The following is an 8,051-nucleotide window of genomic DNA, read 5'->3' on the forward strand; positions in this document are numbered from 1 at the left end:
ATTTTTGTATATGTATACATATATGTGCATGTATATGTATGTATATGTACACACACACACACACACACACACACACACACACACACACACACACACACACACACACACACACACACACACACACACACACACACACACACACACACACACATAATATTACATTTTGATTTTGTTCTTTGTTACACATTGAATGGTTTAATTGGTTTATGACTCTACATGAACTTGATTGCACATCATAATTGGTCATGCCTGATCGGGCCTTATATTATGAAGTCATCGTAGATCATGATAATACCTTGTATAATGATTGGGCCTTGTATAATAATCTAGATCGAGCACTTGTTAGTGCTAACTAAATTGTTTCAAAGAGTCATGACCTTACATGGCTCATACTACATAAGGGTCATGAACCTATGTAGTCACGACCTTTCCAATGATATGTATATGTTATGTTATCGTGGCAGATAGGACATCAATCCTTCTCTGTTACATAGACTATTTTCTCCATAGAGAAGCGAATTCCTCATACCTATAGATACAACATTGAACAATATTACTATAGATACTTGAGACAAACAAATGTAATTTTGAGCATTCAAATTTTTGTTCATTAGTTGCAATGTTAATTAGTCAGTAAAAGGATTGTCTCTGGTCTACATATTCTAAGTCATTTTTGTCTAAAAATAAATTGAATTGAAATCTTTTTTTATCTCTATCTCTAATTTTAAATTCCTAACATGGTATTAGAGCCTAACTAATAGAGATCAAATAAAGACAGTGAAATTAAAATTAAAATTTCAGACTTACATTCATTCAAAAGAGCAATCATAGTGAACTTTGTCAAACTCGAGGACATACTTGAAGGAACATCAAATTCTGTATCATGGAAAATTTGAATTATGGTAATACTACGAGAACTTGAACTAGAATAATATATAGAAGAAAATATATCGATCCCTGATAATGATCTAGATAAAACAATTTGGAAAAGACATAATAAAAAGGCCATGAAAATTATTATTGATGTTGTTAAGGATCCTATCCTTCTTACAATATCAAAATTAAAAATTGCTTATGATATGCTCATGACTATTCAAAATACTTATGAGATCAATGATAGAAACATGTTGCTTACATTATTATAACAACTTCTGTATATCAAGATGAGTAAAGGAGAATCAGTATATAAAGATCAGATTGCTTACCTTAAAATAACAACTTTTGTATATAAAGATCAACTTTCAACCATTGGAAATAATGTAGATGATCGGGAATTATCGCTAATAGCCCTTAAAGGATTACCAACTACTTGAGAATCTTTTATTCAAGATATTAGTGCACGACCTACTCTACCAAAAAATGATCAACTTAAAAATGACAACCCTAAAAAAGAATCAAGACTAATTATGAGAGGGATCAATCCAAATAAAGAGGGAGAAATACAAGCCCTACATGCTAACAAAAACAATAAAGGAAAGAAAAGAAACTTCAAATAGAAAAGAGGGAAGAATAATCAAACCTACAAAAATAGAGATTTGTCTAAAGTACAATGCTATAAGTGTGATAAGTGTGGACACACTCACAAGTATTGCCTGGAAGAGAAGAAAGCTCAAGCCTCTATTGCTGAAGTCAAGGAAGTGAAAAATCCACTATTCTTCTCAGTGTTGTCAAATGAATTTAACTCAAACAAGAATACTTGGATAATTGATAATGGGGTATTATGACACATAATTGAATTCAGAGACTAGTTGGAAACTTTTGATGGACATTTAACTGAAGAGGTCACTCTAAGGGATGATTCCACATATCCACTGAAAGGAATTGGGGCCTACTCCACTCAATTTAAAACCGGAGTTACCATGCAATTAAAAGATGTTCTATTTGTACTTGGCATCAAAAGAAATCTTGTCTCCATTTCTGACTGGCAGATCAAGGATATCATGTCACCTTTCAAGAAGATAAAGTTCTATCTTGGCCTAAAAAATCCAACATAAAAATTGCAATCTCTATAAGGTTTAGAGATGGAAATTTATATAAACTCTGTAATGTTCAAAATCATGAAGTTTCCAATTCTAATGAAATTTGACATAGAAGTTTAGGTTGCCTCCATTTTTCGTGCCTTACCCTCTATAGAAAAAATTGTAACAAGATTACTTCATCAAAAATATGATCATATTGGAACCTGCAAATGATGTGCCTTAGGAAAGAACTCCAAAGGATCTTTTTTCACATAATGAACATAAATAAAAAATTGTACTAGAACTTATCAACATTGATTTGTGTGGTCCAATGTCAATACCCTCAATAGGGGTATTTCTGTATTATGCGATTTTTGTTGATGATTACTCTAAGAAAACTTGGATTTATTTTCTAAAACTAAAAGAATCAAATGAAGTACTATTTAAAATCCAAAGAATTTAAGATTTTAGTGGAAAATCAAGACTCTAAGATCTGATAATAGGGCTGAACACATTTTTGAATACTTTAACGAATTACGTACTTATGTTGGGATTAAGAGGGAGTATACAATACCTTATAATCCACAACAGAATGGAGCAGTAGAAAGGAAGCTAAAGCCATGACACATGATCAAAATCTCCACATCTCATTCTAGGATGAAGCCTCAAATATGACAATATACATCCAAAATAGATGTCCTCATTCAATCTTAGAAAATCTAATTCTTGAAAAGCCTTTACAGGAAACAAACCAAATTTAAGTCGCTTGAGAATTTTTGGTTTTCATGTGTATATTCATGTCCCTAAAGAAAAGAGGTACAACTAGAACCCTCTATGAAGAAAGACATATTTGTTGGGTATAGTGAATCCTCTAAAGGTTACAGAGTTTATATTCTAGGACAAATAACTATTGAAATCAATAGAGATGTTAAATTTGAAGAAGATTGTTGCATATAAACTGTCTAAAGTCATCAAAGAATCAAACGAGGAACCAACTACAAAAATAGATGATAACCCTACAGACGAGACTTAGAGGGAGAATTGTTCAAAAGATCATAAACCCTTATCATCTAATACTGAAATTGTTGAAATCTCTACCAAAAAATGCCACCATGGGCAAGGAAGATGATTGAAGAAAATAATGTAACACCTGATGAAATCTTTAGAGAAAGTAAGAAGACAAGAAGTCATTCATGCTATGTTGCGCTTATATCCAAACTCATCAAATCTGAACCATCAAATGTCAAAGAGAGTTTACCATGTCAAGTTTGGAAAGATGTGACAATTGAGGAATACCAATCTATATTAAAAAATGATGTATGCAATATTGTACCTAGACCTAAGGACAAATCAATTGTCTCCTCAAAATGGCTATTCAAAATTAAACATGCACCAAATGGTAGTATTGAAAAACGTAAAGTTAGATTCATTGCTAGGGTTTTTTCTCAAAAGGTTGGAATTGACTATTAAGAGACATTTGCTCATGTAGCTCAATATACCTTTGTAAGGACCATCATTGCCATTGCAAGATCCAAATGATGAAAGATACATCAAATAGATGTAAAGACCACTTTTTTATATTATATTTAGAACAACTAGAAGGCTTTGCCACTCATGGAATAAACTCCTATATGTGTAAACTAAAAGAAAGCTCTCTACGGTCTTAAACAAGCCCTTAGGGCATGGTATGAAATAATGGATAGTTACATTACCAAACTAGGCCACTCCAAAAATGAAGCATATCCTAATATATATTTCAAAATATCATATGGTAACATGTTAATACTTGTTCTCTATGTTGATGACTTACTAATAATAGTGGAAGATCATCTCATCATAATATGCAAACATGATCTTGCGTCTAAATTTGATATGAAAGATCTTGGTCTTTTGCACTATTTTCTAGGTCTAGAAGAATGGTAAAAGGAGAACTACATTTTCCAAAATCAAGGAAAATATACTATTGACATCTTGACCAAATTTGGGATGATGGGTTGAAAACCATTATCCACGTTGATGGAGATAAATCTTCATAAGCTTAAAAGGGATGCATTTGAATACAAACCTATAGACCCAACATACTATAGACAGATAATTGGATCCCTAATGTACTTGGTGAATACTCACCCTAATATATGTTATTGAACAAATACATTGAGTCAGTTCATGTGTGAATCTACGAAAAATCACCTTATGGTAGCCAAACATAGTTTGAGATATCTATGTGGAACCATTGGCCTTGGTCTAATATATGACAATGTTGAAATTCAACTTCAAGGGTATTCATATTCAGATTGGGTTGACTATTCCATTGATCACAAAAGTACTACAGGATGTTGTTTCTGTTAGTCTTAGATTGGTTTTGACATTTGACTGTCAACACACTTAACCAAATTCTCAAGATGATGTCGAGTATAATACAGAAGCCGAGCTATAGTGTATGCTAAGCTAAAGAATTCAATAGGTGCTGAGTGAACTTTAGGTGCTGAGCAATCTTTAGGTGCCAAGCAAAGTTCAAGTGCCGAGAAAAGTATAGATGCCGAGTGAAACAAAATTACTACAGGAGCCGAATGAGTTAGTTTTCCTATATGTGTTGAGCATCAACCACTAATAAGTGCCGAGTAACACATAATCAACATATGAGTTTGTGCCTTCACTAACTTAGATGTAAACCATTTTTGGAGCTGACATAGGATGAATCTCGAAGGATCTTGAAGATAAGATCAAATCTTTTGCATTACCTATGTAATCATCATGCAACCAATAAGAAAAATGGAGAAGGCATGCAACCAATAGGAAAAGTGCAAGAAAAAAGTGAGAAATGAAGATTTAATATTGATCGTAGATTCATACCTAACCCTAAGTCTTTGAAATCTTTAAAAGGAGGACGAAGCCCCATTATGCATAGAGAGAAAATGTGTGAGAGAGAAGTGTATGGGTGAATTATAGTGAAGTGCAGAAGGGTAAAAAGACTTAGTGAAGAACAGAGCAGCATAGCAGAATCCAGTTGATCAAGAACAGAGTAAAAGAACCTCAAAGAGTGACATATCAGATCAAGCAAGGATCATATCAGTCAGAGTAGAACAAGGATATGTAATTAGCAATTGAGGATTGCAAGTTATTAGGTCAAAATCTTCTAACACTTTCTAGCAATTGTATTAGATATGGAAATCCTATGGACTTAGTTTGGCTTAGTAGCCATTTTTAAATCCTTTAACAAGGTGACATTCCAAGTGAATGTACTAAAGTCCTTTAACTAGGCCTACTTTTAGAAGGGTAGTGAAATCCTTTAACCAGGTCACTTTTAACAAGGTGTAAAGTCTGTAATAGGACATGCCTTTCATAGGGCAGACCATTGGAAGTGGTCAAACATTGTAACCTTGAAACAGTTACACATTGCTGCAGTGATATTTTGTGGGTGTCATCCCCACCCCAGTTTTACCTTCTCATTTTGAAGGGTTTCTTGGTTACCAAATTTATGTGTTATCTATTTTCATGCATGTCTTTTACTTTCATGTTTTGTTAGATGAATGAGATGCAGGAGAATGATATCAGCTAAAGATTTTAAATGGTTAAAGTTGTTTACTTTTGATTCACCCCCCCGCCCACTCAAAAGCAAATATTCCCACTTGTTAATTCCAACAATTAGTATCAGAGCCAAGTTCTCACAAGGAGGAGCCTTACAACTTGGAGAAAAGATCTAGAAATGTAAGTCTACAAACTTGGGAAGATCATAGAGAATCAAGCAATTGATATACAACTTGCTTTACATGCACTAGAAGAAGCTAGAGAGGAACTGAGAAAATCCTTAAAGAGAAGAAGAGAGATTGCCATAGTTGAGAATGACGCACAGTACAAGGAGATTAACACCTCAAATATGTTTTCAAATGGAGATTCTAAAGAGTTTGATGCAATAATAGCAAACTTGATGGAGAAGAATAGAGCTCAAGCAAAATAAATTAGAACACTTAAGCTTGAACAAGAATCACAAACCATAATGCTTTGTGAAGTAATTGAACAGAAGAAAAGAGCCATTAAAGACAAGGCTATGCTAGAAGAAGACAAGAAACCTTGCCAACAAACTAGAAGAGAAATCAATTTAGCTTGCAAGAATTTCAAATATGCAGCTAGACACCCTGAGCCAGATGATGAATACACATCATGAACTAAATGTCAAAGACATTGAGATCACTACACTGAAGATGCAAAATGAACAATTACAAAATGACCTAAAGAGAGAGAAAGAGATTGCAAAGAGCTTCAACAAACCCAATGAGGTCGTGAAGTACTTTGAGTAGCTACTGAAATCACCAAGGGCTAGGAATGATACTTCAGGACTTGGTTACACCAGCACTGAACAAGGAGAGTCATCCAAGATTGCAGAAGAAAGGAGTAACAAAGGTAAGAACACTAAACCTACTTGTCATTTCTATGGTAAAAAGGGACATGCCTCTAATATGTGTAGGAGCAAGAATGCCCATCAACATAACAAGCCTAAGAATGCAGGTAATTGTCACAAGTGCAAAAAGTAAGGACCTCAAGCACATAGCTGCAGGACTAGGACTATTAGGACACCAAGATTTGAAGGTCACTATTACAATTGCAAGAAGTATGGACATAGAGCTTTTGAGTGCAGATCAAAGCCTATGTGGACACAAAATCAGCCAGCAAGGGGAAACAACCATAGACATCACTACAATTGGGACTACAACACTAGGTATAGCTGTCATTATTGTCAGGAATATGGACACATTCTTGAAAATTCATAAGAACACATTTCAAAGGGAACTACAGTAGATGGTTGAGTCAAACCACATGTTTTAGTTGCTTGAAGACTGGTCATATCAGCAGGAATTATCCAACAAAGTCAAAGGCACCCAAGTCAAAGAATAACAAAGGAAAAGAGAAGGTAGATGTTGAACACATCAAAGGAGAAATGAATAAGACATGGAAGAAGAAAGATGGGTGTAGCACATCAAATGAAGGGATCACTTCACCTAACAGTCAAGTGATCACACTTCATCAAACTAAGCAAAAATAAAAATAAATGAGGGACTGATTTACAAAGCTTTATCACACATTAGTTCCTAAACAAGCAAGAACTGAAAAGATGAGATCAGCATGATCAAAGATGCAAAGTTAAATTTTCAAGATTTCACATGTGTTGCCAAGTCGCCCTTAAATGCCGAGTAAAAATCTAGTACATGTTGAGTTGGTAGAGGAAGCCAAGTAAAGAGGAAAATCTAGTTGAAGCCGAGTAAAGAATATTCCTATGAAAGTCGAGTGGTGGAAAGACAATGGATGCTGAGTAATACAGAAATCCTTCAAAAGTCGAGTGGACAGCTGTAAACACACTAAGCATTAAATGCGATGAAAGTAGGGTATATTATCATATTTTCAATCATTTTTCTTCATCGTGAACGATGAACAAAGACAAGAAAGAGTGCAGAGCGAGTTTAAAACATAGATTCTAGTGATTAAGCATAATTCAACAACATTCCAACACGATTTCATTGATCCTGAGGTATTTACGTCTGTGCCGAGTTATGTAGTTTTCTATTTTCTTCATGTTAAAACCCTAGAATTGTGAAAATGGCTTCTAGCTCTAGGAAAACTCAGGAGAAGGAACCCTTTGAAGTCCAGCTAATGTCCAATGAGGTCAAACAACTTAATTTCCATCCAATACCAAAGGTTACATATAAGAATGACCCAACTGGAGCCCTATCCATCATACCCCCTAAGGTTGTAATGGTTCAAGATGTTAGAAAATGCTATAATTGCAAGATTGGAGCCATAGGTGACATGGAGAGGAGGGAGGCATATGAGAAATTGTGTGAGAATGGAGTGTTGAAAGAAGAGTATAAAATCATTGAAAACAAGGGTTTAACGCGTGCCCTAGAATTCCCCACAGTGTTCAAGGCAGAATGGATTAGGCTAGTGCTGAGTAGAATGCATGATGGAAGCTTATGGTTGGAGGATGGCCCTATGAAATTCACAAAAAGAATTATTCATAGAGTGATAGGGTACCCAACCTTAGATCGGCCAAAGACCCTTATGAGTGATTCTAAGGAGGCAATTGAGAAGAATACTGGT

This window comes from Cupressus sempervirens, chromosome 1, assembly GCF_028749045.1.
Source record: "Cupressus sempervirens isolate cs-2001-9-10 chromosome 1, ASM2874904v1, whole genome shotgun sequence".
Taxonomy (NCBI): domain Eukaryota; kingdom Viridiplantae; phylum Streptophyta; class Pinopsida; order Cupressales; family Cupressaceae; genus Cupressus; species Cupressus sempervirens.